At 39.8% G+C, this 25,663-nt stretch overlaps 1 long non-coding RNA gene across 1 annotated transcript; it reads right to left on the bottom strand.

The window, feature by feature from the left end:
• Positions 1 to 1,078: 1,078 nt before the first annotated feature.
• Positions 1,079 to 13,779, bottom strand: LOC121952525. The gene is made up of 3 exons (XR_006106450.1): positions 13,596 to 13,779; positions 13,366 to 13,483; positions 1,079 to 1,131 (listed from the first exon to the last, which is right to left on the bottom strand). It is a non-coding gene; the product is annotated as an uncharacterized LOC121952525 (long non-coding RNA).
• Between the last annotated feature and the right edge of the window lie 11,884 nt (positions 13,780 to 25,663).

Raw genomic sequence — 25,663 nt, 5'->3', positions numbered from 1 at the left:
GCAATTTGGATTAATCAAAATGTTTTGAGATTATTTTTCAATTACGATCAATTGTGGTGACAATCCTAGTTGATGGAGGAATTGCATTTGAAGATGTTCGTCGTAAAAAAGCCAGCAGCACAAACTCATTTTCCTCGTCTCGGTCTCGTTTTGGGGAGAATGCAGCACATTAAACACCATGACAGCACATTTGCCCAATTGAAGGAGTGTAAAGTAAATGTTTTGGAAAATAGGTTCTGTTGGTCAAACAGTGTATTAAAGTGCTTTCCTGAGTTGTTGTACCTACAAAATCAAAAGACAAAAAAAGCAAGTCTAAACTATGGACAGTTTGTTTCTAATGAGCAGAGATCTATTTTAGTAGTCCACTGAAGGTTTAGTTGTGCGCTTCAAACTCTGTGATATCATGTCGTGCAGTGTTTTTTAATCCAACATAAAAATGTCCACCGGAGCCATAGTGGTTAGTCGATGCGTATTGCAAAAAGATTGTTAAATGAGATTTTTCTTTTTTTTTCTCTGTTTTTTTTGCTGTTAAACATGTACAGGGGAAAAAAGTGAAGTCTTTCTAGATCATGTACAAAAATGAGAAAAAATGAAGCGACTGAATCTTCAGCATGCTCCTCATTTAAACTTGTGTTATGTAAATTGTGCCATGTTATTAAAAAATGTGTACTAACTCTGTCTGCGGGGCTTTTATTCCTCCACCTACAGCCACACCCACTGAGCCCAGTAAACAGGCCATATTTCTTTTTGACACTCGCTTACACAGTTAATGACTTTCCACATTAGACTCCAGAGAGGACAAACGCTCACTCGCGTCACGAGTAATCTGGAGCGCTCCTGACGGTGGAGATATAAAGTGGATTTTGTCGCTTTAAGGAGTCACTTCTAATCATGTTTCTCCCAGAGCTAAGTGCTGTGGGAAAATCAAATATGACAATATCTTTGACCAAATGCCTCGACATTAGGGACGATAACAATTCATCAATGATTACTGAATCAGTTCAGTTCAGTTTTCAGTTCAGTTTTATTTATAAAGTCCATTATCAAAAAACACAGTTTGGCTTTACAGCATTCGACATCCCGCCGCCTTTAGACGCTCACATCTAAGGAAAAAGTCAAAATAAAAAAAACCTGTCATGGAGGGAAGAAAAAGAAGAATTAATCAAATATGTTAAATTTATCCAATTTATCGATAGGCTACACAATGCCGTCACAGTATAAGCAATATGTTGCTGTGAGCTTTGATTTAGGAAAAATATTTATGCTATTATTTGAAATAAGGAAGGTTTTTATGTGTTTTAAAAAAAAATAATAAAAAATAATGATTAATCGATAGTTGATTTTACCAATAAACAATTAAGTGCTTAAAAAAGCCTAGGGAACACAAATTTTAAAAAACTTTGTTTTTAACTGTCATTATTATACATTTAAAATTATTTTACAGAATTTATAATTTTATGATTAATAAAATAATGAATAATATAATAAGTGATTTAAAATGTTTTGCTTTTTAAGCACTTTTTCAGATGTTGTTTTTGTTTTTAATTTTGGTTTTATTTTATAATTTTTTAGGTAATTATATTTATTTGAATAATTTCTTGGCTAATTTCTTTTTAATTTACTCATTGCCTTTTTCCTATGTTTTTGAAGGAAATCAGGTCAATATGCTCAGATTTTAAAGAGTTAATTATCCGTAATTTGGATATAATGACTGTGGGGGAAGTCAAATAATAAAAGTTGAAGTATGAAAAAATTAAATCACTTTACTGTAACGCAGCCTGTAAAACCAGGAAAAGACACTTTGAATATCTTCTTAGATGATATCTATTCTCGTATCATGATATTGATATATCAGATATGTTGCTCAATCGTAGATTCAACATTCGCCTGAAGAGCCTAAATATAAAAAATGCCTTCTCCATCTCAGCTGCACCAGCAGGTGCCGACTTGCTAGAAAATTGCTTGGCAACGGTTAAAACCGCGGAAACATCATGCATCACACCACATCAGCTACCTGGACGACTGAGGGTTTGCGCTCGGTTCAATAACAGTGCTTTAAACATCAGCAGCCCTGACTGGTGAATCATAGCACGGCACTTGTGTATTCATCAGAGGATGCGAGAGTTATTGACATTCCCATTACACTGAATAACCGCAGCATCCATGCCCCCGCTCTGATTGATGTTTAGCACCGCGGCGCCCAGGTCACGCATCAATCAAACGCCCGCCGCTCGATCCGTCACTGGTGGGAAATGTGGATTGCCTGTATTTCCTCCTGCCAAGTAAATGCCTCCTGCTCCAGGGACCAACACGAATTTTCCTTTCAGACCTGCATGAAGTGCTGTCAGGACAGTGAGACGCAGTTCGGGCTGAGGACCAGCAGAGGGCGCCACACTAACACACTCGCTCTCAGCCCTCAAGTGCTGCAAGAATATCGGCTGCAACCAGCGATTATTTTCAATGACGCTGCAACAATTAGCCAATTAATCAATTAGTTGAGACAGAAAATTAATCGGCGACAATTTTAATAATTAACTTTTTTTTTTACCCTTTGACACCCTCTTATTTTACAGAATATATCTTTAAAAAACATTTTTCATTAGTTTTTTTCTCTTATTATGAGCCTGAAATCTCCACTGCAGCAGCACTTACATGCACATAACTCTTCAGTTTTATTACTAAAGATATTCTGAAAAATGTGACAGTACAATATGTCTAAAATGTCATAGTATAGATTATTAAAAAAAGAAAGAAAAAAAGTCATATTATTGTATGTCAAAAAATGTCACTGTATAGCATGTAAAAACAAAGACTGTCATAGTATAGCATGTTGAAAAAATGAAAAAAGTAACAGTATGTCAGAAAAAAATGAAAAAAAAAAAAAAAACAAATGTCATAGTGTAGCATGTCAAAAAAATGTTATAGAATTGCGTGTTGAATGTAAAAAAGTAGTGTAGTATGTCAAAAAATTGTTAGTATAGTGTGTGGAAAAAAACAGCAAAGAAGTCAAAGTATAGTATATCCAAAAAAATGCCGTAGTAAAGTATGATTATTTTCTCAGTTAATCAATAAGTTGTTGGGTCTAAAATGTTTTAAAATGGTAAAAAAAAAAAAAATCTCAGTCAATATTTCCCAAAGATGATGTCCAAAAGTGTCCTGTTTTGTCCATAAGACATTCAGTTTACTGTCGTACACTGTAAAAAATAAACTATTTGTTTTAACCTAAAGACTTCAGGTTTCCTTCTGTTTTTAGGTTGACTGGATTTGAGAAGACAAATGTAATCAAAGCAAAATTACTCAACTTGTTTTCTCAAATTCAGTCGACCTAAAATGTTAAAGCAGCCATGAAACTTGATTTTTGAAGTTAAACTAAATAGTTTATTTTCTATAGTGTAGAGGAGTAAATAAACCAGAAAATATTTACATTTAAGAGTCCCGAAATCAGAGAATTTTTATTTTTTTTTCCCTCAAAAAAATAATAAAATGTATTGATTAGTCCGTCCAGTTGGCTGGCGATTAATTGGCTGGTTGATGACTAATTGATTAATTGTTGCAGCTGAACAGATCAGTTTTCTGTCCATCGACTAAACGATCACCTCATCGTTTCAGCGCTCATCTCTCTGAAAACTCGGACTCCTGACCGGTCGGACCTTCACCTGCATACAGGTGTGTCGTCAGCTGTTTCTGAGCCGAATCTCAGCACCGAGCAACAAAATCCTGAACTGTCTGAGTAAACTGCTTTTGGATGTTGCACAGAGAGACGGAGACGGAGACAGAGACGGAGACAGAGACGGAGACAGAGACAGAGCGAGGCTCCAGCAACGCGCACAGGCGCCCACAGGCCAAATCTGGCCCCTGATAAGGTGCCGGCGGCCCCCAAACCGTTTTCTAATTCACAGTAAAAATAAAGTTATTTTCACACGAGTCATTGTTTTTGTACTTTCAGCAAACAAGAAGTGTGCCAGAGCGAATAAAACAGCATCAAAATAGAGCTTGTTTATCAAAAAAGTGCCAGTGGAGGATCCGCAACCCGGACAGAGGTCCGAACCGAGCCCCTAATGTCCTAAAATCCTAGAAACGTCCTAAAATCCTAGAAACGAGAAACATCCTAACATCTTGGGAATGTCCAAAAATCCTAAAAATATCCTAATGTACTAGAAACGTCCTTAAATCCCAGACACATCCTAAAACCTGAGAAACGGCCTAAAATCCTAGAAACATCCTTAAAACCTAGAAATGTCCTACAATCTGAAAAACTTCCTAAAATCCTAGAAACAGCCTAAAATCCAGTTAACATCCTAGAAAGGTCTTAAGATCTTAGGAACGTCCTATAATCCTACAAAAATCCTACAGTCCTAGAAACATCCTGAAATCTGTGTCCAAAACGTCCTGAAAAATTGTCCTAGTTTTCAGGATTTGTCCTAAAATCTGACAAACATCCTGAAAAATCAAGTTTCATCCTAAAATCATCAAAATGTCCTGAAGTTTGAGAAAAGTCCTGAAATTACAGAAATGTGATAAAATCCTAAAACATCATGAAATACTGAAAAAATTCTAGAAATGTCCTAAAATCCTTAAAACGGGGCCACAGGGCCGCTGTGTCCGGCCCCCTGTCGTCCTGTACCAACAGATAGAAATTAAATTATTGTAAAATCCTCATTATTTTGGGGGCAGGGGGACGTTACCCAGCGTGCCGACACGCAGACGCTCCTGATTAATGAGCGCTGACAGGTGACGACGAACAGAGGACTGAGGAGGCGAAACAGTCGAAACACGATCAGTCAGTGATGGATGTTTCTCAGACGTTTATCTGCTCAACTTCCAACTCAGATGTCTCAATTTGCTGCAGCACGTCAAATAAACGGCTAAAAATAAAGTAATTCAACAGCCGATGTTTTTATTAGAGAATCAAACTTCTGTAATTTAATTTAGTAGGTAATATTTTTGGAATATTTCAGAATCTGTGCGCTGAAAAGGTAAAAATATACATTTTTATTAGCTGCCACATCAGCTTCAGGTGGAGGTGAACGAGTTTTTACTATAATGAAATAAAACTTTGATTTTTATCTGTTAAGTTGTTATTATTTTACTCATTTACATAATTCTGTACTTTTATTAAAATGCTGCAAAAATGCATTTGAGATGAATTAATGAACACATTTTACTTTGTTTACTTTATTTTTTTACTTTATTTTACTTTACTACATGGAGCTGTGATGAGAAAAAAAAAAAATTTAGCTTATTTCCTTTGTTACTTTGTTAAAAAGTAAATGAATAAACTGAGATGTTTTCATGCTCTGCAGAGAAATGAAACTGAAAAGCACAAACACTGGGTGATTTTAATAACTTTAAAGTATTTGAAGTGTGCATCCACAGATGTTTGAGAGAAATAAAAAGATATTAAAATGTACTCAGAAATTAAATGTATCAGTTTTCGACTCAGACGCAGAACTTGTTAGCCACCGTTTCCTCTCTGATAATCCCATCATCAGATTGAGCTGTAAACTGTTAATTTTTGTCATTTACACTTAAATTACCTGAATTTTTAATCTTTTATCAAACTTGTTGCAGATTAACGTTCAGTTGAATCATTTCAGCTTTTCTCTTTGATTAAAAGTGTTGACTTCAGTCATTAACTGCCAAACTTGGTGTGTTTTGGTGCTAAATAATAATGTGTGGGCCAAAACAAAAATCAGCTTCAATGTTTTGAAAGACAACACTTTCTTAACCCTTTGAAGTCTGAATCAGCACCAGTTTTCTTGCATACAGACGCCTGTGAGCCAATTCCTTCAATTTCTTTTTTTTTTTCAAAATCATGACAAAAAAGGCAAATGACAATGACCAATCAGACAAGAAATGTCCCACAAACTGGAAAAATTAGTAAAAGGGGACAAGATTATGACCTGAAAAATAGTTTTAAAAAGGGGGAGGAATATTAGAAAATTACAGGAACCAGAAAACTATATCTGTAATTATTATTATTCTATATTTGAAATGATCTTACAAAACAAAAATACAATAAATGGATAAATAATCTTATTTTTTTATTATAATATAATATAATATAATAATAGTAATAATAATAATAATAATAAAATAATTGTATTTTTAAAATATATGTGTGTGTCTGTTTTCTAAATTAGTTATTTTCAGGTAATTTTCTTGTAACTTTTTACTAATTTCTTGCACATTTTTGGGCCATGTCTTGTTCATTGCTTGTTCAAAACAAACTTATTTCTCAGGTTTTAAAGGATTTGAAAGTCGATGAGTGAATATTTTGTTGTTTTTTAGTTGTTTTTTAATAACTACGATGCTGTTAAACATCCATGACTTATTCGACACGCGCTCTCGTCACTGTCCCTCTGCTCATGTAAGGAGCGTTTTTGGCCACACGGTGGCGCCAGTGTTCCCTCCTCCGCTGTGAGCTTTAACAGAAGAAGCAACAGAGCGAGTTTTTGGGAGGATGCTGTTCAGCAGGTAACACTGAGGCGCTGCCATCTCATCTGACTGAGAGGAGAACCAGTTTGGCAGGCTGACTTCCTGTGACCAGCGTCACATGCTCGCTGTTTACCTGGACTGAAAGGATCACACACACACACACACACACACACACACTCACATGCTGTCAGACTGGATGAGCGCCTCCACGCTCGTTGGGCGTTTCGCTCTTTTGTTTGAGCTCAGCTCAGAAGGCAAATAAAGCCGCGGTCCTCCCTGTCAGCTGTCTGAACCCTGAAGTCTGGACTTCATCCCAACGCGGAGCATCATCTGCCTCATCGCGGCGGCGGCACACGACACCAGCAAACAACAACCTCCACGCTGCTGTAAACAAACCGTCTCTGGGAAATGATGACATGTCTGCGGGTTATGCAAAACATGGAGGATCCTCTGCCATAAATCAGCGATGCTCAACCGATGGCTCGCAGGCCAAATCTGGCCCTCGGCAGGGGGCCGGGTGGCCCTAACAAAACACACACAAACTCACAATAAAAACAAAGTGATTCACACGGGGAATTGTTTTGTACTTTTAGGATACAGACGGAGCCAGAGTGCCTTATTCATAAAAAAAGTCCCCGTGGAGGATCCGCCACACCCCCACCCGTCCTAAAATCTGAGAAATTTCCTTAAATCTGAGAAATGTCCCAAAATCTGGTATATGTCTTAAAGTCCTAGAGATGTCCTAAGTCTGAAAAATTCTAGAAACGTCCTAAATGCTCTACAATCCTAGAAATACCCAAAAGCTCTAGAAACGCCCTTAAATCATAGAAATGTCTTATAATCCTAGAAACATCATAAAGCCCTAGATTGTACTAATGTCCTAGAAATGTCCTAAAATACCACATATGTTCACCAGTCCTAGAAATGTCCTAAGATCTGAGAAATGTCCTAAAATCCTTGGAACATCCTTAAATCCTTGAAATGATCACCAAACCTAGAAACACCCAAAAATTCTAGAAATAGCCTAAATTCATAGAAATGTCTTATAATCCTAGAAACATCCTAAAGTCCTAGATTGTCCTAATGTCTGAGAAAAGTCCTAAAATCCTACAAAATGTCCTAAAATACCCCACAAATGTTCACCAATCCTTAAAATGTCCTAAGATCTGAGAAACGCCCTAAAATCCCAGAATCGTCCTAAAATCCTTAAAACAGCCTAAATCCTAAAAATGTCCTACAAGCCTAGAAATGTCCTAAAGTCCTAGAGATATCCTAAAATCCTAAAAATGACCTAAAACGTCTTTAAAATCTGAGAAATGTCCTTAAATCCTAGAAACATCGTAAAAACGTTCTACAAAAACCTAGAAATACCCCAAAATTCTAGAAACATACTAGAGTCATGGATTGTCCTAATGTCCCAGAGATGTCCCAAATCCTAGAAATGTCCTAAAATCCTAGAAATGTCCTAAAATCTAAGAAACGTTCTGCTACAAATGTCTTAAAATCCAAGAAATGTCCTTGAATCTTACAAATGTCCTCAGATTCTAAAAACAGGTATGGGGCTGCTGCGACTGGCCCCGGGCCTCTTGTCATTTTAGAAAATTGGCCCTCAAACAAAGCAAGTTCAGTATTCGTGCCGTAAAAGGACTCAGTCTACCTGCGAAACACCTTCAGAGACTCTTCGTCTTTACGAACACACTCTTCACGTCCCCCATCACTCTAATCTTACGTCGTAAAATGCGCTCTGACTCCGGCTAATACGCAAACCTTTTTTCTGGAAAAAAGCAATTATGTGGGAATGCTCACGGTCTTTTCTCCCTGCTGACAACAGCTCTACTCACATCCAAACAAACACACTCGGCTCCTAAAAATACTCGCCTGTTTAGAAATGGGAAAACGGGTAAAATTCCCCTGATGTTTCACCCTCCTGAGAAAAAAAAGCCTATAAACACGAGCCCACCAGCACGGCTGTCGGATCCTCTAGCGGGATTAAAACGATGCTCTCAAACCGAGTTCATTCATTCATCATTAGTCGAATCATCTCGTGTTGAATTCTGGAAAGGATGAGATCAAAAGAGCGAGAGCTGGCCTCAAAAAAAGAAACGCCGTGTTAGTCAGCGGATCCAGCCCTCCACTGAACCCTGGGAAATTAGCATAATAATCTTTCACACCGGCTGCTCGCCGTGGTCAGAGACAGTCGGCTGCTCTGGCTGCTCTGTAGGAGAAGATGAGCGTTTAGGTATCGTATTTGCTTAAACTGTTATGTAAACGTTTTCTGACGGCGGGCTCAAGCCGACTGCAGCTGTACGCCCCTTTCCAAAATACAGATGTTTCGCTGAATTTAAAGGATTCTTTTGATCCTCCCGACTGTTCACGCCCCACACACACACACGCTGTTTGAGGTCACAGAAAATGCCTCAGGCTCGGCCATTTACGCCGAAAAACAGTATCATAATAAAAATGTTCATACTGGTCAACATCGATGAGCATCGACAGAAAGTTTAAAGGCTGATTTTTGCTCCTGAGTGAAAGCTGAAGTTGGTAAATTGGTTGGTAAATAAAGACAGAATATTTCACAGATCTGAGGTAGAGTCAAAACTATTAAAATCACAATTATGTCGATAAATAGACAAAGAGCGGCTCGGCGGATAGAGCGGCTCGGCGCATAGAGCAGCTCAGCGGATAGAGCGGCTCGGCGCACATAGCAGCTCGGCGCACAGAGCGGCTCGGCAGACAAAGAGCGGCTCGGCGAATAGAGCGGCTCGGCGCATAGAGCAGCTCAGCGGATAGAGCGGCTCGGCGCATAGAGCGGCTCGGCGCATAGAGCGGCTCGGCGGATAGAGCGGCTCGGCGCACAGAGCGGCTCGGCGGATAGAGCGGCTCGGCGCACAGAGCGGCTCGGCGGATAGAGCGGCTCGGCGCACAGAGCTGCTCGGCGGATAGAGCTGCTCGGCGCATAGAGCGGCTCGGCGCATAGAGCGGCTCGGCGGATAGAGCAGCTCGGCGGATAGAGCGGCTCAGCGGATAGAGCGACGCCACATGTGCGAAGCCCTTGGCCAAAAATCCAACGTTGTGCATCCCCAATTATCATTATATCAGCGCCACAAACGGTCTTAACCTTTAGGAACTGTGAGGCGCATTTTACACACTTTTCATTCTTCTTTTTTTTTTTATAATTTTGGCTGTGTTCATGTATACAGCATAGATTTTGGGAAGATTGTGTATTTTTGTTCAATTTTATAATTTCCAGCTCAGCTCCTACCATAAATCTAAAAAACACTGTAAACAAAAGTGTTAAATTCGCAGTTAAGTGCAAAAATGTGCCACTGAATCCCATTCAAACTGCATTGATTTATTTCTGGGCGTCACTCTGGGTTTTTGCCTTGGAATTTGTTGTTTTTTTATTTTCTACCTTATTACACAAATTTAACTGTATTTGACATATGGAGAAAATACATGCTGTTTCCACAGTCACAATCAATGTTACTGCAAATCCTAGGCTGTGATTTTTTAAAATCTACTGTAGTATATTAAAAATATTTGTTTGTGTGTATTTGTATCTGAAAACATAGTGGCATCATGACAAAAACCTGGTATTGAAAGGTGTTAATTCTTAAAAATTAATGAATATTTGAAATCTATGATTAGGACTGATAATGGTTAAAAAAAATAACTCAATGAAAGTAAAAAATAATATTAATATGTATTAGAATTTTTAAAGCTTGATTTTGAAAACACATTTTGTGTACAGAGCGATACAAGAGTGTAATATTAAAGTGGGCCAAAAGGGTTAAAATGGCAATAATCTTGATTATTACAATTATTTCTGGGACAATATCGACTCAGATCAGCAGATATTGCGACGGGCCTGCCTTAGACCCTCTGACTGATAAATTGCTGCACATATGGAAAACTGGAGTGTCTGAAAAAGTCACAACACACATAAGAAGCTGGAAAAACATCACAGAAGCTGTGTGTCAACATACTGCTGAACACACACGGAGAGCGGAGAAACAGGCGCTGCCTCTCTGCAGCAACAATGTTCCCACAGCCGCGACCTTCAGAAGACCAGCGCGCTGCAGAAAAAACGGAGACTAACTGCGGTTTATCACCACTGATTGAGGCGTTTCTGTTTAACAGCCCTCTGGAGTCCTTCAGACACGGTGCGTTTTACTACTCCTGCTTCTGTATTCTCGCTTCTCAAACAAGATAGTCAAGGTTCATCACGAATAACTAACCGTGAAAACAACGCAACTTAATCCTAAAGGTTTCATTGTGTCTCGTTTTCAGCAGGACGACCTTCACGCCGCCGCTGCAGCCGGGCCTCATTAGACGTGAGATTCAGACAGATGAACTTTAATTATTGCGGTTGTTCTTCAGCTCACGGTGAGCGCATCGGTACGTGAATGCAGAGTGCGTACAGAGCTGATATTTGGTGTCTGACCTTGTTGTTCCCCAGAAGCACACATCAGCGCCCTCAGTGAAGGAAATCATTTCCCCACAGAAATGCATCAGATCCGGAGCACAACAGCAGCTGCTGAGTGGAGCCGTCTTTGTGAAGGCAAGTGGAAAACAAGCGGCCGTTCCCCAAAACGGTACCTCAGACCAGAGACAACCAAGGTGGATGAGTTTAAACCTGCGACATTTTCACTGAGACCTGCAAAGAGGCCGCAGATGATAATTCGCTCATTTGTGGTCCCTTACAAAAAACTGAAATGAATGACACAGGTTGATGTATCAGGCTGAGACAAGCCGACAGGTAATTACTAAATCACATGGCTCAGTTTTTTAAGTGTAACAATGAACCAAAAACGCTCCAGTAGCATCCAACTCAAATGAGATCCAGCTCAGAAATGTTGAGGACGAGAATATTTCACTCAAGTATGACAACTTGTAAAAAAAGTAAAAAGGTTAGTTAAAATGAAATTGTAATATATCGTAATATACGCTATAGTAATACTCAACATATCTCACTGAATTTGAATTAACCTGCTTACTTATTAATTTAAACACATGCTCTAATTAACTAAACATGTATATACACCCACATTGTTATTTACAGAAAAAAGAGGATGTTAAACTCAGAAAAAAAGATAATTTTGTGCAACCAAATAAAAAAATAGTAACCTTGGTAACCTCTTCATCCTAAAATCATGTTTTCATACAGCTGGTTAAACTGGTTTATGTTTGGAAATTGTTTTAGCTCCACATTAAATCTGTTCCATGTAGGGCTGCACCTAATGATTATTTTTTTATCAACTATTTTTTCAATAAATTGATTAATCTATCAATTATTTTTTTATTGATCTGTTTTTTTTTTTTATTATTATTACACGATTAATATAACAACAAATCTACCAAAAATAACATTTGAAAACGTGTCATACACTGCAGGGCATTATTCCCCAACAAAAAATATCCCAGTCTTAACTGGTAATCTGTGTTTTACAGTCTGATATAAAGTCTCTCCAAAATATAATTAATGCAAGAGCTTGTTCCACTCAAGTAAAGGGAATGTAGCGCAATCTACATTTAGCAATCCAACAGCAAAATACATAAAACAATGTAAAATTCAAGTCACTTTTAGGAGAAGTAACAGAACAGTTACTTTTGTTACAGTAACAAACCTCAAATCTGGCAGTCCAAAAAAACATCTTACAGTAAAATTACTGCAATTTGAATAACACTATAACTTTCTCTAACAGAAATATTTATAACTAGTACATTGTTTCTGCATCAAAATAGTCCAGCCTTAACTGGGCCTGAAGGCATACTGCTGCCTGCTGATATGAGTTCTGTATTTTAATATTTATAAGCACATATTTCACTCATTTATGAAGTTATACAAGCTCCTGCACAGCTGACAACCCTGTCCGGTAAATGTTTCAAAATAAAATGCTTTGTATCAGCAGCGGATGGTATTCTGTCCACAGAGACACAGTCAGATAGCTTTTGTTTTGAAAGGGAGGCAAGGAAGTTGAGGTAAAACAAACATCTTTGTATTTCCTCATCTCTGTGACAGAGAGAGACTTTAAACTGCAGGATAAAGCAAAAAACAAAAACGTGCTGCAGCTGACACGCAGCTCAGGCGCGTGCGAACAGTGTGCGCGCGCTAACTTGATACACGAGCGCCGAAACAAAAAGCAACACGATCGGCGCTGCTCGCGCTGTCATGACACGCGCTGCATGAAACGGTGCGCACTTTACGTGAATCCATGTATTTATGCGACAAAAATGTTCCTGGTGGTACCAGCACTAAGTTATGAAATTACCCCCCCCCAAAAAAATCACTTAACTTTTTTTTCATTTTTTTTCCTGGTAGTAGGTTATTTTTTAACATCATTTATGCCCTTTGAAATGCCACATCATCTTTACATTTTAATTTTGACTGTAAGAATAATGAGTTAGTGTAATCCAGATATCCGAAAAACACAAAGTGATAAAACCATTTCTTGCAAAATCGGTCATTGCCCTTTTCCCTAATGTTTTTTTCTTTTCCATAAAATAAGCCACTTTTCAAACCAGGTTAACAAAGGGTTAAACAGCATGCGAAAGGTGTCTGAAACCAGCACAACAAAACCGACATCTAGGTTTCAAAGGGTTAACTGCTGAATCGGAAGCTACCAATCGGAAGCGAACTTCAGAGTGGTAAACACAAAATAACAAACAGAAAATCATCCCTCAAGCAGAGACCCAGTTATCTAAAGATCACCTCAAACCAACAGCAACAACCAGAGAAAGTCACAGCTGCACACCCAAAACACAAAAACAACAACAACAACTACAAAACCACAGATCGCACACAGAAACAGAAACCACATATTCACAGTCTCAGAAACAACAGCATCATCCACAGCAGCGGTAATGTTAGCACACAGCAGCGACAAAACAGCCAAAAGTCATGTTAGCACAGCAGCAAATACTCACCAAAGTCTGAGGTGCAGTTTGAACCCGGAGAGTTGGTCCTTGTCCTCCATAGCTGAGAAGTCCGGTATTCAACTCCAAGAGAAGCATCTATTTATGGACGGATTAAAAAAACGCCGCCCTAAAAAAAGGCATAAAAATTATCATTGTTGTGTTTTAACACCACACAGTGTCGCTGAATATAGTGATCACTTTAACAGGATCAAAACTTCCCTGCTAAGTGCGGAGGTTACCTGCGCTCAGGTGCAGCCAAACACAGCTAGCGTGCTAGCAACGTTAGCTCGCCAAACACTGCCGTCGAACTTTTTACCGAAAAAACAAAAACATTTAACATCCATCGATCGTGAGATAGTTGGATTTTGTGCTAACTTTCTGTGACACACTTTCTGTCCGAAATCAGACCGTAAAAGACGCGTTTATTCAGAAATTACGGAGAAATTACGGAGCTATGACACAAGAGACATTTTAAAAACAGTCCTGAAATTCAAATGAAGGGACTTCCTGTTGACGCGCATACGTCACACTCACGCAAGGCTGCGCATGCGTCGTACCGCGCTATTGAAATTTAAACGGGATTTACTATAACAAATATTTTGACTGATATTATATTATAGTAGTAGGAAAGTAATACATTTGAATTGTATTTATTTATTTGAAGCGAAGGGAAAACGCACATTATCATAATTATATATTTTAGATTATTTTACAGAATTAATATTATTTTTAAACACTTTTATCAGCTCATTTCTTTGTTGCTCATTGCCTCCCTCTCATGTATTTGAAAGAAATCAAACCCCGAATTCAGACTTGTATAAGCTCAGTTTTTTGACATCTTGTTCTGTATTAAAACAAAACACAAAGAAAACCTGTCCTCAAATATACAGAGATAAATCACAGTATGAGGTTTCACTGCTGAGGTTCAGACAGTTTTTTAGGAGGACTTTTATCTTGTGAATTGCAGCTGAGAAAACTTGTGTTGTAAACTTACTGTGGGACAAGGTCATTTTTAGGATGACATACATAAATCTCCTCTTAGGATCCACTGGAGGTCTCTTAAAAAACTGCAGTTTCCTCAGGTCCAAATTCATCACTGACAGAGCCTGACAAATCAACAGAAAAATGTCCACCACCAATTCATACACTATGAAGCCTTTAATATTTATTTCAGACACAATTTCTATAAAGTATATCAATGATCAATGATACTCAACTTACAGCCCACAGGCCAAATCTGCCCCCCCAAACATTTTCTTTTTTTACAATAAAAATAAAGGATTTCACACGAGGAATTGCCAGAATGCATAAATAGCATCATATAGACCTTGTTAAAAAATGTTGGTGCCACACCCCAAAACAGAGATTCCAGCTAAACCCCTAATGTCGTAAAGTTCTACAAACATTGTAAAAACCTAGAAATAATCCAAAATCCTAGAAATGTCCTAATATCCCAGCAATGTCCTAAAATGCTAAAAATGTTTTGAAATCCTATAAAATTCTTAAAATCCTAGAAATGTCCGAAACTTCTAGAAATGTCCTAAAATCCTACAAATGTTGTGAAAGCGTAGAAACGTTCTAACATCTTAGAAATGTCAAATTAGTATAATTAAAAGTGGCCCCCGAGCAAAGCAAGTTGAGTATCACAGATCTGGTCCTTTGAGTGCATGAGAAGCGTTTCTGTTGGCAATTATAGCAACAAATATCGATCTGTGGATAATAAAACGCCACAAGTACTTTCAATGATGTCCTATAAAACGGTGTTAAACGTAGAAACGGAGTACATAGATGCTGTTGCCAAGCGTTTCTGCTCCATCCAAACTCCATCCGGAGCCTCGGTCTCATTTAACACCTGTGACAGCTGGAGTGCTGCGCGGAGGGGAGGTCTCAGTCTGTGAAGGTGGCCTGACGAACGTGTCCGGCATGAAGAAGAGACATTGTCTAATTGCCGAGCTGGAAATAGCCTGGAATGGGGGGTGGGGGTCGCTCTGCTCGTGCAGAAGGAGAACGGGATTGCCCCATCCTGTTAAATCACCACCCTGACCTTTGCCCTCGGTGTGGCCACTCAGGGTGACGCTCCTGCACACACGTATGAGCACACACATGGCGGAAAGACGCACATATCACTGACATCACTGGTAATAACAGAGATGACCCCAATCACCAGAGGGAGGAAAAAGGGAAACTGAGCCCCGTTCCTTTTGCCAAGGCTACATTTTATTGCCGGCCTCCATTGTGCCCTCCTGATGACACGGCATTGGAGGATGATCGCCGATAATAGAGTCCGGCCGAGGTGCAGATTAAAAGTACAAATCACATTGTAAACGACTGAGCCGAGCTGCACTGTGTCACCTCCATCTCGCTCTGCGGGGGCTTGTGCTCCCCCGGTTTCAATCTCTCATCTCGACTCGAGGAAGATAACAGAGCACAATGACGGGACGAAGGATCAGAGGAAGTGTGTGGAGCTACAGCACGCCACGGAGAGAGGAAATTAAACCAGGTGTCCTGCCTCTGAACCTCCTCGGGGGGGGCGCAGTCGGGGGAAAAGTGTGACTGATTACCCAGAGGGCCCTCAGAAAGCCTGGCGTCAAAAGTTTGTTTGCAATTTTTTTACATTAGTTATTTGGATAAAACTAAATTAAAACTGTCTCATAAAATCAGTTTAAACACCGAATTCTGTAAAACATCACAGCATCACGGCGTTGTTAGCGCCATCTTGGAATGTAAACAGTAGACGCAGTAGCTGTGTCTCAATTCAGGGTCTGCATCCTTCGGAGGCTGCATTCGAAGGCCGATTACGTCACAGCGCTGTGCAAAGGCTGTCCCATTTGGTCACGATTCGAAGGCTCCTCCTTACGCAGCTCTGTCATTTCTTTCCCCATGTACGAGAAAACAGGGTTTCAAAAAGGAAAAGGATAGAAAGGAAGCAAACTGAACCCGTTCTCGTTTTGAAAATAACGCTGCTTTGACAGTGGTTTCGGCGTAAGTCTGCGACGCCAAAAGCCATCTTTTGCACTCACATGAAACACCACTGTACGGCGTTGTATGAGAACACCGAGAGGTCCAGTCTCGGTAGGACGGCGCCAGGCTGAAAGCTGCCGGTTATGATGTAATATAAGGAGAATTAGGGCGCCTAAAAGGTGGGCGGGACCAAAAAACCTCGTATCCAGTGTTTGCCTCTCTTCCGAATGTTTTTTTTTTCCACCACCTTTCCCTGTGCCTGTTTTGCCTAATCCTAAACATATGTGCCAGCATTTGTGTCTGTTGACGTCCCGGTGTTGGTTGCCGTGTGCTTTTGTTGTCTGAACATGAACACGTGCAGCGTCAGCCCACCATGTGCATTTGGTAGCACCATCTCAAAACGTCAGCAGCAGATGCAGACGGATATCTAAAACATATTAAATAGATGTGGAAGTCCACTGCAAAGCAGCAACATGTGACGAGTCGGGATGAGAACGCGTTTGAAAGATTCAAGAGGAAAACGGCGGGGGGCCCAGAATTTGGAGCTACACGCCTAAACCTCCATGTTTTCTCGCCTCTCTCCTCCAGCGACATAATGAAACAAGTCGAGGAGCAACTCTGGTGACGTTAATTTCCCCCACACGCGGGGTGTCTCCTGTGGTACGGAGCTAAGTGCTGCTCTCTCCTTCTCGCTTGCGCTACACGCAACGTTTCCACCAGTGAATAAAATGTCACATCCGCTGACGAGCGTCACCTCACCGAGCCACGAGGCTCAGTGCCACCAGAGAGAGCGGGATCTCGATCTAACATGATGTTCTCAGACTGAGTATAATCTCAGCATGCTGCTCCTCACTCCTCCCTGGGGCACGGAGGGGAAGGTCATCCATCAAAAGTCACAGATTAGTCATAGAAATGTGAGCGTGGGGTCGGCATGGTGACCCAAAAGGATGCTGGGATGCAGTCGGCGTAGAGGTCGGACCTTAATAGATGACTCTGTATCGACCAAAGAGAAGGAGGTGGGGAGGACTGTCGGATGCTCTCCTCCTCCCAGACGAGGAAGACTGACAAATGAGTGCAAAGCAGCTGGGTAAGCCTCCCGAGGAGTCTGCAGGCGGAGCAGACGGAGGGGGATGATTGGCTCAGGTTCGGGCTCCCTCTCTCCGCCGCCGTCCCCAGCCGCGACGCGCAGGTTGTTCAAGGCGACATACGGTTGAGTGCCGTGAGTGTCTGCATGGTGACACATTGATGTTGTGCCTCCTCCTCCGATTCCTTTTCATTCCACATGGCACAATGACTGTGCATTTAAAGTTCAGACTGTCAGCTTTAATTTAACAGTCGTCTCAGACAGGCTGGTCGCGTTGCTCAAATAAAGCACATCATTTATTTACTGACTTCCCCTCCCACATGGGTGATATTAATATCATGAACATTAAAGGGCGACTTCACTTCAAATGTTTCCATGTTTTGTGTCTCAGTGACTAATAAGAGGAACAATTTATTAAACTGGTCCAGTTCTGAGTGAAAGGGCTGCAATAATGCAACCACACACAATTTAAGTCCCTGAAAGTGTTTGTTTTTGCCACTAGGCGGGTTTCCATTACAGATTTGAGTAAAACTTAAGTGATATTTTCGAAAATGTCGAGAAAACACAATTGTGAGATGACTACGTTTCTGCTGAGGGGTGTTATGTGACTTCTTCTCGTGATAACATTACAAGAAGCATGGTGATGTTTAAAACATTAGCAGCTTTATTTCTATTGCAGCAACCAAACTAGCTGTCATTATTTACAATCCAAGGCCACGTAGGCGTGTTATGGGAGCGATAATGGAAAGGCGAGCCATGTATGAAGGTTTCTGGGAGGTAATAGTCCACGATTTCACAGAAGAATTGTGGATTCAAAACTTTTGGATGATCCGCTCAACTTTTGAAGAGTTACATGCTGCAGTAACAGCTCTTGTAGCGCCTGCTGCATCATGAGGGAGCCAGCTCCTATCGACAAGCACACAGCCATAGCATCATGTGACTTATATAATAAAAAAAATTTTCCATAGCAGTTTTGCAAAATGTGACTTTTTCACCTGAAATATCACCTCAGGAGAGCGTAAAAACCTTTTTGCGATAAATGCGTTTGTGTGCAATTTTTTTGTGACTTCTTTGTAGTAAATCCTCTCTTACTTGAGGTATTTTTTGTGAAATTGTTCATTGTCTGTCATGTTTTTGATTTAAAATTAAGCCAATTTGCTCAGGTTACAAAGGATTAAACAACTAGGATCTCTTAAAGGGTCGACATCTGTTGGGATTCTTCCATAATGTTGTCAGACACTTATATTAACGATCTGAGTCGGGTGTGAAAATGTATAATTGTCCTGAGAGGTTACATTGTAACCTGTTTCACTGCAGCTTTCTTGCTAAAAATTGAACCAATTTAAAAAATGTTGTTCCCATTAGTCACCTAGACACAAAAACATAAGAAAATAGTCTAGGTTTAAAAACACCAAAGTTACCCTTTAAAGCATGCTGAATTCAAAACCCAAATGCAGAACTTCAGAGTTTTTTAAGGTTACTCTACACTCGACTCGACTGTACACTTGAACATAATCTGCATCCGTCTAAATACTACAGCGACTAAAACAAGAGGGACCAGGTCCAAAAATGGCTGCTCCTCAGTCAATTATCCGACGTAGCTGTAAAAGCTCACATTCACATCATAATCTGTGTCATTTTACATCCAGAGAGCTCAGAGCGTCGAGCCAAAATGTTAATGTACTGCTGTGCTGATGGAGCTCGCTCTTCATGCATATGCATACTCCCTCTTTCCTACCCAGAATTCCCCCTGCAACCCTCTCCACAACCTGACTGAGGTTTCTAAAAACGGCAGGAAGCTTAACGTCTGTGACAGCAGACGTCACGCCGGAGGAGAGCGACTTTGATGAGACCCGTGCTTTTGGAGGCCTCTTTTGTTAGCGAGGAGCGAATCACGCTTTACAAGATAAATCATCCCGCTAGCAGCCGGCTTAGACTGTGTACAACCAGATAAGGTTGCCAAGGAAACCCTCCTGGAGAACCAATGAGCTTTTTTTGCCATACCAACCTCCTTGATCTGCGCAAACAATTAATACCTTACCCAGGCAGCAGGGAGGGGGCCGGGGAAGTGGGAGGCAGGCACAAATCCCCAGGTGCTTAGCACAACAACACTCGCTCTCCTCAGCTCTGTGAATGAGGACATGTGAAAAAATAATGTCACAAATGGATATTTGGCTGGAAGACACTGAGGGATGATGTATGACTCATTGTGCATTAATTCAATGAGAACAGCCTTTAGTCCAGTTAAACTTAACTTATGGCCTGTGGGCGAAATCTGGCCCTCGATAGTGTGCCAGGTGGCCACCAACCATTTTGTAATGCACCATAAAAATAAAGTGATCCACACTGGGAATTGTTTTTGTACTTTTACAATACATTAAGTGGCAGAGTGTATAACACAGCATCAAAATAGAGCTTGTTTATAAAAAAAGTGACAGTGGAGGATCCCCCACACCCCCAAACAGAGGTCTTACATAAGCCCCTAATGTCCTAAAATCCAAGAAATGTCCCAAAATCTGAGAAATGACCTAAAGTCCAACAAATGTCCTAAATCTTCAAAATGTCCTGAAATCTTAGAAACCTGCTAAAATACCAGAAATGTCCTAATCTCCTTGAAAATGTCCTAAAATCTGAGAAATGTCCTAAATTCCAAGAAATGTCCTAAAATCCTAGAAATGTCCTAAAATCTGAGAAATTAGCTAAAACCCTAGAAATTTCCTAAAATCCTGGAAATGTCCTGAAATCTTAGAAATATCTTTAAGTGGTAGAAATGTCCTAAAATCTTGGAAACATGTATGGAGATGCTGCTATTGGCCCCTGGCCTGCTTTTATTTTGGCCCCGAGCAAGCTGAGGATTTCAGCTTTGGTCCATAAATCTGATCTGCACGTGTTCAGCGTCTCACATCTCTAATGTCCTTTTAATGAATGTTTTGAATGCATGGCCATAAAATGCCATTATGTCTCGACACGTCCATTTGTAGGACATCTGTGATGGTGCAGGTATCACTGCATCTGGACATTAGGGAGCCCTGATGTGCAGAGCTGCAGGAGAGCCATTAGGACCCGCGAGGGACTTGGACGAGCTATAGATCAGTGCTCTGGGGCCCCTATTTATTACTGACATCCAATTACAGCAATGGACGTCCTCTTAGCGCTGCTACTAAGTGCTTTAGTCCTTTTATTGACTACCTGTCAGCAGCCTGCACACAGCGGAGCTATTGGCTAATAATCAGCTATCGATCGGTCCGCATGTCACCAGCATGTTGTTGAGTGTATAAAACCGAGATTTAGACTCAAGTCACAAATTTGACGACTTTTGACAAGAGCTGTAATGAATGAGTAATACTTCAGTACAGTTTTTTTAATGAGTGTATCTGTACTTTACTTGAGACAAATGAAGGGACGGGAGAAAAGAAAGACTTTAATTTCTTTAAGTTGGGAAAAATACCTGTTTGTTTTTTATATATTTAGGCTTAGTATTTAAGGTGTACGTAGTTTACCTTTTGCACGCTTGCTTTTTTATTTATTTATTTACATTGGATCCCCATTAGTTGTTACCATAGCAACAACTATTCTTCCTGGGGTCCACACAAACAAGACAAGACATACAAGATAAATCAAATATACATTAGTAATTAAAAACATAAAGAAAAAATATAATCACAACAAACCAGGAGCTAAAATAATAAAAAACAAAAAATAAGATATTCTCAGGATTTTTGTCATATTGTCAAGAATATCGTTAAACATCCTGAAACATTGCGATGTTATTTTACGGACATATCGCCGGAAGTGTGAGGTGGGCGACAGTGGTTAACATTGAAAGATGTAACAGCAACATGTGCGTCCTTCAGTCATTAACTTTCACACCATTCAGCATACTTAATTAGAAAGCTAATTTTGTACAACTTTGATTAGCGCTGGCTCGCAATGAAACTAATTACCCACCACATTAACTGAAGGGGGAAATTGGCTATAATTGAAAAAAGATGTTGTTGACACAAATGCTGCGGACAATACAGTGCAGCGCGGGGATCAGGATGAGTCAATAAGAAGCCTACAGGTCGCCGGTCGGGTCACAAACCTCTGCATGCTGACGCTGAATGGTGGAGAGACGGCAGGCGGCGATTGTGCCTGTCTGTTTAATTGATTAATTACAGTCATTAAGTGGTTAGAAAGTCACCTCACCTGGTGTAAAGGGGGAGGAATTCAGCGGCTGATTAAAATTAATCACAGTCAGAGAGCAGCAGGAAGCCGAGTCCCCCGGGAACACGCGCCACTGGAGACGAGACAAATTGAGTTTTTAGTCAAGCTGCTGCTTCTGTAAACAAATAAACAATCCCTTTTTCTTAATTTCATGGACTTTTATTATTCAAAAATACAGCACAAAAAGTACACACAAAAAAAAAGAAAAAAAAAAAGGTTTTCACACAGTGTGCAAACCTCAAAGGAGATCTCCATACAATATTAGTACGCTGATTTCATAGCTACAGTTAATATTGTTAGTAATTAATGAGCACGGAGAGAGACAGGAGCGGCTCCCTCTGAGCTCTACAGTTTGTCAGCAGGTGAAATTCTACAGGGGCCCGTCATGACAGCAAACTCCTTCATGTACAATACACAAGCTCCCACACACACACACACGCACACACACACACACACACACACGCGCACTGGTGTTTAACAGGAAGTGACAGATGTGATTTCTTTGTCCGGGCAGCCCCGGCTCGGTCTCACTTTCCTAGATGTTAGAAAATAGGTGCGACATCAAATCTACCAGGAGGCCGAGGTGTTGCTACGACCTCCGATCAGATCTCACACAAACACAAACAACAGAGCGCCCCAGGAATGAGTCCGAAAATGTGGAAATGACTTCGTATTTCAGCATCTCCGGTGTCCTCATCTCAAAGTCAATGAATTTTTTTTTTTTGGGTAAGATGCCCTAAAATAAGGTCACGCAAGCTAAAGAGACTTTAGCTTTTGTTCTACAACAAAAACAGTTTGATTAATACCCCACTGATGAACTAGGAAGCTTTTGTTTGTTGAGAAATCCAATCTGACGCTTTTTATCGTTTATCGTTTGAGGAAACAGCGTTCTAATCAGGGCTCCCTCACATTTTCACAGAAAATTTCAATACATTTCCATTATTTTTTGAAGGACTTATGCTAAAAATTTCGTGTACGTGATCGTAAACAAAACATCTCACATCGACACGTTAGAGATGCGTTACATTGACAGCTACAGAAAATAAATTTGCCGTCGTTATTTTAGGTACCTTTGGAAGATTACGGTCACAATTTCTTCTCATACAACAGAATTCCATGACTTTTCCAAAACTCTCAGTGATTTTTACCAATAACATGACTTTTCCAGGCATGGAAAAATGTGACAGTGAAATTCCATGAACCCTGTCTATTTCTACATGAATTAACGAACAGTCAAAGTGAAGATGGATGACAGAAAATGGATAACCAAACGGTACATTTCAACAGCGCCCCCAATTTAATGGTCCAGTTTGCGCTCCGGCACTCAAAATGAGTGTTTCTGAACGCACCCAAAACATGTAGGTATCAAATATTTGTCTACGGAGCTTTTTTTATCTACAGTAATCCAAAATACCATGAAAAAATCCCATATGCTTTTAGACGAGGGCACCAGGGCGACGCTAACTTCCATTTGGCATACAGAAAAATGTCATCTGGGACACTCTATGCTGGAAATTTCCAATCATACCAGGGAGCATTTACACTGTACTGACACGACCTGCAGCGCCCCTCCTCTTCTGTTTTGACAGCACGGCAGAGCATCACATATACATACAAACATCATCTTTAAATCATTCAACTGTGTTGTGATTAGATACTTCGACAGGATATTTATACAAACAGCCAGAATCATTAGTGTTATTTCTTTAAAAAAAAAAAAAAAAAAAGCACATCAATTTACGTCATCTTAAATAAAATAAAAAAAGTTTTGGAATACAAAATCAAAGCTTTAAGTCAATGATGAAAAATTTTGTTAAAGGGACAGTTCACACAAAAAAATGTTTTTTTTTTTTTTTTTTTACCTGTAGTGCTAATTATCAATCTAGATTTTATGGTGTGAGTTGCCAGATGTTGAGATATCGGCTGTACAGATGTCCAAAATGATAGCGCTAGATGCCACGTAGCTTGTGGTGCTTAAAGTGACAATCCCCCAGAAAACAAAACAAACAAAAAATATATATAAATATAGGGAATTCAAAAAAAAAAAAAAAAAAAAAAAAAAAAAGAAATCAAACAATAAATATAGGGGAAAAAAATAAAAAAAAACTAGAAAAAAAATTCTTTTGGAAAAATTTAAAAATCATCATGGATCAATCACACAAACATTGCTCCACCTTAAAAAAAGCAGTACAATTTAAAAGTAGTTTTCCTCTTAAAATACATAAACATAACTGCAGGTTATTACTGGTAAACATGAAGACAGACGTGGAACACGAGGAGAAAACAGAAGCGTATGAAATGAAAAACCAAAGTGTCACACGCATCAACGCATATTAGAGCTACGTTACATCGACGGCTTCAGAAAATAATTTTGCAGTTATAGAGGATTACTGAAACACTGACTAACTTTTCCAACACTTTCAAGGATATTCCATAACTTTTCCAGGTCTGGTAAATGTGACTGTTAAATTCGATGACTTTTCAAGGTTTTCCATGACCTTGGCAACTCTGGTTCCTACATGAAACTGCTCACAACCAGGTCTGTGGATCATTTTGAGTAAGCAGGTCATGATTTCATGAAACTGACATCGTTTGAGTTTTTCAAATGTGTTTTTTTTCTGCTCTGAGTTTCTTTATGTTGGAGAGAAGGCAGACATCTCTGCGGCCGATAACTCACAACCAAATGTTATAAACAGCACTACAGGCGAGAGAAAAAATATGTATTTTTGGTTTTCTGCATGAACTGTCCCTTTAAGCTGTGGGGAGATTAGCATGAGTTGAGTGGGTGTGGGAAATCCTCGACTTGACCTGATCGAGGCAACAGAAAACAATCAATATTCACTGATTATGATTTTGATCTGGCGGCTGTGGGCTATGATTCGGGATGATGTCACAGCACACACTGGCGGACGTGCTACGACAAACCTCAACCGGGGAAACAAGGCACAATAGAAGTTATCAGAATCCAGCTGTGAGGGCTGAGCAGAGGTGCACTGAGGAGAGGTGTGTAAGGCTGCAATAAGGAAGAGAATAAGGCGTCGGAGAAAAACAAAACAAAACAAAAAACACTCCAAGTATTCGTACTGTTTTAGCAGACACAATGAGACGTTGGGTTTCTCAATGTTGGAAGAACGGCGTATTTTAAGAGCAGAATAACCCACAACCTGTGAGGTCTTAAGAGTAAATTTGTTGATGGTCGCTCGACATTTTTGAGAAGTCTCACCCGACAGAAATTAAAGAGCAGCACGATGTTTTTGTGAAGCATTTAAAGCAGTGTAAGTTTTCCTTGTGCTTCATTAAAAACTGCCTTTTACAGGTCTTTAAATCTTTGAATCCTGAGCAAAAAGGTAATTCTCTTCAAAAACATGGGAAAATGCAATGAGCAAATTTAAAGAAATTTGTAAAAGGTGGCAAGGACTTGAAAATTAATGTTAAAAAAAGGAGAGAAATACAGATTTTTTGTGTGTGGAAAAATGTCCAGAAACTATAAATATGATTGTTAGAATTATACATTCAAAACATGTTACAGAATATATAATATTTTTTCTATTTTTAGTACTTTTTCAGGTTATTTCCTTGTTTGTTTGCTTATTTTTGGGTAATTTTCTTGTAAATCTTTACTAATTTCTTCAGCCACTGTCCTGCTGCTTCTGACTTTGAATGCAGGTCGACATCAATCTGGATTGAAAACTCCTATCTCCACATCAACGGTCTGGAGCTGTCAATCGCACTGCACCACAAAACATGACGCCCACGACATGACAAAACTCTCCCGCTGTGGGACATAAAAAGAAAAGTGTCGAGCAAAACTTTTTTCTATCAAAAGTACATCATTTCTGTCGAGTGAGACTCATCCAGTGTTGAGTGCACGAGCATAAATTAGGCTTAAGACTGACTGAAAGAACATTTATAATATCCAGCACTGAGAGACGGCAGTGAACTTAAACTAAAGGTGGTTGTAAAGTGAAGAGAGAAGTATAATACAGCTTTCTAAGGCTTTTCTCATTTCTTCCTCTTTGTGTGCCAGACTTCACATTCTTCATTAAAAAGTCCAAT

Source organism: Plectropomus leopardus, chromosome 13 (assembly GCF_008729295.1).
Source record: "Plectropomus leopardus isolate mb chromosome 13, YSFRI_Pleo_2.0, whole genome shotgun sequence".
NCBI lineage: Eukaryota > Metazoa > Chordata > Actinopteri > Perciformes > Serranidae > Plectropomus > Plectropomus leopardus.
Note: the sequence above shows the minus strand (reverse complement) of the source record. Positions and strands in the feature narration are given on the sequence as shown.